We start from the raw sequence: 8,157 nt of genomic DNA, 5'->3' as shown, positions 1-8,157 counted from the left end.
GATGATCCGTATAATAGGGCTACGACGATGCTCCTCAAAACTCCAAGTCTACTTTGAGGAGAAGGGGAGGAGAATCGAAGAAGACAACAAAAAAAACTCTAGTTTATGAACCACTAGTTTGAAAGAAGATAAGATTTTCCCAACTATATGAGAAAATCTCAAAATCCTTCTATTGAGGAAAATCTTTTCTCCTAATCTGTATAAATAGGAGAGGGATATGTTAATGTATTCAAGCTAAGTTACTTCAATAAAGCTTCTTTACTTCTTCAATAAAGTTTCTTCAATAATTATTCTTATCTTCTATTCTTTTCTTCATGGTATCAGAGCCACTTGCCTAGAGCAAGCTCTCTTTTCGCTGTCGACTCATCTGTTGCCACCTCCGACGGTAAAAGAAAAAGCTTTCTACTACTGCTTTTCTATCGTCAGGCCATCGGTGCGATAAATCTTTCCTAGGCGAACGACAACTATCTTCTTCACTGCCACTCTGTACCAACGTCCGTTCGCTTCCGCTGTGGCGTCTCTAGTGCTACGCTCACCAGCACTGCCCTATCTTTCCTCCTTTGTTGTAGCATTCTTCTCTATTGTAGCATCGTTGCAGCTTCCTCCTCTGCTGTACCTCTATTGCAGCTTCCTCCTCTGCTGTAACTCTATTGCAGCTTCCTCCTCTACTGTACCTCTATTGTAGCTTTCTCCTCTACTGCACGTCTGCTGTAGCTTCCTCCTCTGCTATAGTATTGTTGCAACATCGCTGCAATTTCCTCCTTTACTACAGCTTATTTCTCTACTACAGCATTACTATAGCTTTTTTCTATTACTGCAGCTTTCTCCTCTACTGCAGCCGTCGTAATCGCAACAACAACAACAACAACAACAACAGCGTGCTCTTGCCCTACTCACGAAGCCTCTGGCTCGTAAATCATTCTTTGCATCGATCCAAGATTGGTATCCTTGACAAAAGCACCATCTTGTAGGGGCATGATAGAAGATAAGATTTCCCTAACTATATGAGAAAATCTCAAAATCCTTCTATTGAGGAAAATCTTTTCTCCTAATCTGTATAAATAGGAGAGGGATATGTTAATGTATTCAAGCTAAGTTACTTCAATAAAGTTTATTTACTTCTTCAATAAAGTTTCTTCAATAATTATTCTTATCTTCTATTCTTTTCTTCATGATAGAAATAATAGAAGATAAGAACAAATATTGAATGAAGCTTTATTGAATAGTTGAAGATGCTTCAATATATTAACACAGCGTCGAATTTTTTTTGATCCATACAATTATGTATGATCAAAAAATATGTAAACCTTTTTGGTTGCTTTGTTTATATTTTTTTTTTCGTTTTGCGAGATGTCTGGAATTCATTACTTGTATCATATTCTTAGTAATAGACAATAGACATACAAAGAAAGAGAATACAGAGCAAGGATGGGAAAAATGAAAGAAAGAAATCCTTTTAGGAGGGATTACTAGTCTTACGAGTCTTCTATTCGACACAAGAAAAGGGCGGAAAATCCTTTTTCTTGTGTCGTCTTATATCGAAATAATAATGATTTTTTCTCCTATTCGTCAAAGATTACCATTCCTTCTTTTCCGGGTCCACCAGAACTCTTTTGGTTAGATTCATAGGAAGTTGTGGACAAACAAAAAGAGAGATTCCCTTTTCCTCAACGGAATAGAGAAATTTCCTCATATAGTTAGGAAAATCTTATCTTCTATCATGCCCCCGCAAGATGGTGCTCCTGACAAAGATACCAATCTTGGATCGATGCAAAGAATTGTTTACAAGCGAGAGGCTTCATGAGTAAGATAAGTGTAGATCGCTGCTGCTGCTGCTGCAATTGCTGTTGCTATAATGGCACGGGCATTCCCTTCATTCTCCTTAAGTCTGCCGAATGTTGGTAGATCAGCGAAGACTACCGCGGTGAGGAAGATGACGATTGGCCACGAAACCTCTTAGGAATGCAACGGCGTTGGTCGCTGGCCGAAGGGTGAAGCTTCACTTTTCTCAGCGACGTTGGTCGCTGGCCGAAGGCAAGAGCGAAGCTTCGCTTTTCTCAACGACGTTGGTCATGGTTGCGATTACGACGGTTGCGACGGTAGAGAAGAAATCTACAGTAATGTTGCAGTGATGCTACTACAGCAAAGGAGGAAGCTGTAGCAGAAGAGGAAGGAAAATAGCTACAACAAGGAAGAAAGGTGGGGCAGTGCTGATGAGCAGCACTAGAGATGTCGTAGCAGAAGGGAACGGACGTTGGCGCAGAGTGGCAATGGAGAAGACAGTTACCGTTCGCCTAGGAGGAAAGATTTGTCGCACCAATGATGAATTGGCAGCGAGAAGAGAGCTTACTCTAGGCAAGCGGCTCTGATACCATGATAAAAATAATAGAAGATAAGAACAAATATTGAATGAAGCTTTATTGAATAGTTGAAGATGCTTCAATACATTAACACGTTCCCTCTCCTATTTATACAAATTAGGAGGAAGGATTTCCCTAACAGAATAGAGGATTTTCCTCAACAGAATAGAGAAATTTCCTCATATAGTTAGGAAAATCTTATCTTCTATCATAGTTCTCTCCTATTTATAGAAGTTCATTGTCAACTTAACCATAATGGATCCTATCATATTGTGTATCGAATCTCCAACCAACTACCCAAACCTCTTAGATTAGTGGATCTCTATCCAATAATCTCTTATTGGCTCTTATTGGATCTCATTCATAGGATCCAATAATTCAAGGGCTTATTGGATACCCATTAAGATAAGGGCTCTAGCGGATATCTCATATCCAAACTTCTACTCATCACAATGCCATCCATATGTGTGTGACCCTTCAGACCCAATATCAAGCTAGCCGTGAGTCATACCTATCAGAACTCCTTCTAACTCAGTGAATTATTATCTCTATAATAATTCACTCGACTTATCGACTACGAACGTACTAGGTCATTACGTCATTGTCCCTGGACGATACAAGGGAATCCAATCCATTGGACATGTTTATCCTTAGTTACCGTATACCGATAACCAAGGATAGACCCATACAGTTATAATCCCTCATCCATCTAATATCCCAAAGACCGTATAGTGGGCATGGTGCTGCTAGACCCATACAGTTTCTACTCGAGTCTCGCTCTAATCGGATTCTCTTGGAAAACTCTTTCTCTCTCAATCCGAATAACCCTGGCCAAGGATTTGTCTGAACAAGAATACATGTGATATTCCTCTCATGACACCGAGAGTGGATGATCCTTTATCGATAATCAATAGTCCTCATAATACATGTGATATTCCTCTCATGACACCGAGAGTGGATGATCCTCTATCGATAATCAATAGTCCTCATAAGGTTAGTTACCACTCTCGATGACCGGCTATGCTAAATATGAAACATCCAGACCTATATGTCTAGTATCAAAGAATGGAGTACTCATACAAGATATCCTTGATGTCTCAATTCTAAGGACTAGATACACCACTTGGACAATGAAATCACTGTTTGACAATAAGGTATCATCAACCATCTAGCATCCCGTAGTGGATCAATCAATGAACTCATTCTCCAATGAGCACATATACTGTATCCCTAGTGTCCCCACATGAGTAGCTATGAGACCAGCTACATCCATCATATGGACGGGTATACAGCACACCATCCTGTCTGGTTATCTCAATGTCTCTCTTGAGTAACCTATGACCGAGAATATTTAGGATTTGTGTTTAAAGGCGAATCAGTCTCATTATCATGATCTCATCACAGTCTGATTCCCATTGCACAGATCCATGGACACCATAATATATTCAAGCAATAAACAATATAAAGTGATAAAATGCCAAATAGTAATAATAAGCAAAAAGACTACGTGTTAAGTCACACATGCCATCACTCACATGATTGGCTTGTAGGGCACCTATGACTAGCAGACATCATATGCCTAGTGGAAGAACAAAAAAACAAAAATCCTAGATTTCCCAAAAGGTATTCGCCGTCGTACGAAGATTGGTGTGCAAAAACCCACGAAACTAAAAAAATACGTGTGAGATAATTATGTTACCTAGGGAGATTATATATCAATAAAATCCTATAGATATATGAGAGAGGATAAAGGAGGTCAAGTGTCCTCCTCTCTAGCAGTGATCTACACAACAGGGGCTATGAAGATGTTTCTTAAATAGCTGCACAAATCTTCATACCTATTGGTTGAGGAGAAGAAGGGGAGAGGAGAATAGGAGATGGTAGCTAAGAAGGCTAAGCCTATAGCCCTTTGGTTCTCCCCTATTTATAGAGACCTCCTATCAACTTAACTCCAATGGATTCTTCCTTATTGGGTATTAGATCTCCATCCAATTACCCAAGCCTCCTAGATTAGTGGGTCTCTACCCAATAATCTCTTATTAACTCTTATTGGATCTCATCTATATGATCCAATAATTCATAGGCTTATTGGATATCTAATAAGATATGAGCTCTAATAGATATCTAATATTCGAACATTTACTCGTCGTAATATCTACCATATGTATATGACCCTATAAGCCTAATATCGAGCTGGCCATAAGTCATATCTGTCAGAACTCCTTCTGACTTAGTGAATTATTATCTCCATAAGAATTCACTTGACTTATCGATTACGGACGTATTAAGCCACTACGTGGTAATCCCCATATGATACAGAGGAATCCAATTTATTGGATATGTTTATCCTTAGTTATCGTGTATCTATAATCCATCATTCATCTAATATCTTAGAAACTATATACCAGATATGGTACTATCAAGCTTATACAGTTTCTACTCGAGTCTCACTTTAATTAGATTCTCCTAGAGAACTCTCTCTCTCAATCCGAATGACCTTAACCAAGGATTTGTCTAAACAAAAACACATGAAATATTCCTCTCATGATATCAAGAGCAGATAATCCTCTATTGACACTTAATAGCCTACGTAAGGTTGGCTATCACTCCCAATAACTAGTTGTACTAGATTTAGAACTTCAAGACCTTTAAGTCTAGTATCAAAGAGTCAAGTACTCATACAGTACATTATTGGTGTCTCAAATCTAACAATGACAGAATCGTTGTCTGACAATGAAGTATCATCAACTATTCAACATTCTGTAAACGAATCAATCAATAAACTCATTCTCTAATGAGCACCTGCACTGTATCCATAGTATTCCCAAAAGAGCAACTGTGAGATCAACCGCCTTCATCATCTAAACGAGTATACAATATCCTAGTCTGTTTGGTTATCTCGATGTCCATCTCGAGTAACCTATGATCAGGATTATTTAGAGTATATGTTTAAAGGTGAATCGACCTCATTATCGTGGTCTCATCACCATCCGATTCTCATTGCATAGATCCATGGACATCGATATATATATATATATATATATATATATATATATATATATATATATATATATATATATATATATATATATCGATGTCCATGGATCTATGCAATGAGAATCGGATGGTGATGAGACCACGATAATGAGGTCGATTCACCTTTAAACATATACTCTAAATAATCCTGATTATATATATATATATATATATAATAAAAATATAAAATAAAAATATAATAATAATAATATTTAAAAAGAATGCATGTCATGTCACACGTGTCATCACTCACATGATTAGCTTATAGGTTATTTATGACTAATAGTTTCTACATCTCGATAAGATACATTGCCATTAACTCATCTTGGGCAAGTCACTAAACACTATCAAGTCTTGAACTTAAAGCTCTTGGGCAAGTTGGAGCCCTAAGAGAAGTGCCTCAAACTCGACTTTATTGTTGAGATCTTGAACCCCAAATAAAATAGCTTCCTTGTACACTTATCTATTTGAGCCTTTCAAAATGAGTTCGGTGTTGCCTCTATTTGAGGAGACAAAGCCATTCACGAACAATGTCTATGCAGATGAGGTACAATTCTCAATCTCAAATGAAGGAAAGATAAAATCCAACATTATCTTTATGGCAATCCTCAAAATATATTAGATATCGAACTCCCCCAACTCTATTGACCACATTAACAATCGATTTGAGACATCAAATCGGGAGAGAACCTATTTGAGTGATTAATCGATGATCACTTGTACAACATGTGCTTGAAAATATGAGAATAAAAAGATGTTGGGAAACATCAAGGAGTATCACATGCACAACGAAAAATTAAAACAAAATCGTTTCTCAAACAAGGAGCATCAAATTGCCGGGTGATGACCGTTAGCGTAAAACTCAAAATCATAAAACCTCATCGAGGAGTGAGACGTCCTCACCTATGGGAGTTCTTATATCCCTAAAACATGGATTCTAGTTTGACGGATGAAATAGTTCTCATGAACTCCTCTCTAACGGTAATCCACATAGTGGATAACAACAGTGGTGCACATCTTTCTCGTTGCAAGTTCTCTCGTTATGACAGTACACCACCATACAATAATAATAAGCAAGAAAGGGTCGGCTCTCTTACTGTCCTCGCACACTAGGGAGGGGGCTCATGGCAAAGGAGAGATGGGAGGAAGATATGAGGAAGCTGGCGGCTCTAGGGGTCTAGCATATAATCTTTTAAGCCCCACTCCTATTTATAGAGAGCTCCTTCATAAAAACCCTAATAGATCATTCTTAATGGGTATTAAATCTTCATCTAATAATCACTGGCTTAATAGATATTGTATCCCTATCCAATAACCCCTTTAATCTCAATGCTCTATTGGGTCTCACCTAACAGATCTATTAAAACAAGAGTAAAAGAGACTTATTTGATATCTTATATCAAATCATTTATTTGTCAAGTCGTCCACCATATGTTTATGACTCTCTATGCCCAATATCGAGCTGGCCATGAGTTGCACCTGTTAAAACCCCTTCTAACTCTGAACTTCTTCTTACTTAGTGAATTATTATCCTCATAATAATTTACTCAACTCATTGACTATAGACGTACTATGCTACTATGCCATAGTCCTCAAGCGATATATGTGAATCTATTCTATTGGATATATCTACCATCAGTTAATGTGTATATATAGTCCCTCATCAATCTAATATCATGGAGACTGTATACCGAACATAGTGTTGTCAGACTCATATGGAATCCATCTGAAGAATATCATTCTCTCTTAATCCGAGTGACCCTAGTTAGGGATTTACCTAAGTGATAATATACAGGATATTCCTCTCATAATATCGAGAGTGGATGAACCTTTATTGATACTCAATTGCCTTTGTAAGATTGGTTTTCATTCCTAATGACCATTTGTACTAGATCTGAAACTTTCAGACATATAACTTCGGTATAAAAAAATGGAGTATTCAAATAAAGCATCATTGATGTCTCAAGTTTAAGGACAAAATACACAATTGAAACTACGGAATCATTGTATAACAATGAGATATCATTAACCATTCAACATTTTATAAACAAATCATTTAATAAACTCATTCTCCAATGAACACCTGCACTATATCCCTAATACCCCTATTACAAGCAGTGATGAGACCAGCTGCCTTTATCATATATATGGGTATATAGTACACCAGACTGTTTAGTTATCTCGATGTCCTTCTCAAGTAACCTATGATTAAGAATATTTAGGATATGTTTTTAAAGGCGAATTGGTCTTATTATCATGATCTCATCATGATCCAATTCCTATTACACATATTTAAGGACGTCATAATATATTTATTATATAATATAAAGTAAGAAAATATCATTATTAATATTAACCAAAAATAGATTGTATAATGAATTACATGTACCATCACTCACGTGATTGGCTTGCAGGACACTTGTAATTGTTGAATCTCAGATTTTGATGATGAAGTCAATTGTCATTTGTTTATCTAATCTATATGTTGAGAAAAGTATGCAGGATTAACTACGATGGTAGTAAGACATGCAGTAGGTGTTATGCCGGAGTCAAGATCAAGATCACGTTGGGAGTTGGAGAATTCATCGAAAGTCCGGACGTTCGTCGGAAGTTCTACGGGAACTAGCCAAGAAGTCCAGGAGCTTCCCATAGAAGCTCGTCGGAACTCGCCAAGAAGATCTTTGCAAAGTCCAGGAGCTTGCCGGGAGTCCACCGGAGCATCACCGAAAGTTCATTGGATATTCACCGGAAGTACGTCGAA

Source organism: Musa acuminata, chromosome BXJ3-5, assembly GCF_036884655.1.
Source record: "Musa acuminata AAA Group cultivar baxijiao chromosome BXJ3-5, Cavendish_Baxijiao_AAA, whole genome shotgun sequence".
NCBI lineage: Eukaryota > Viridiplantae > Streptophyta > Magnoliopsida > Zingiberales > Musaceae > Musa > Musa acuminata.
The sequence above is the reverse complement of the archived record's forward strand: the minus strand, read 5'-3'. Positions refer to the sequence as shown.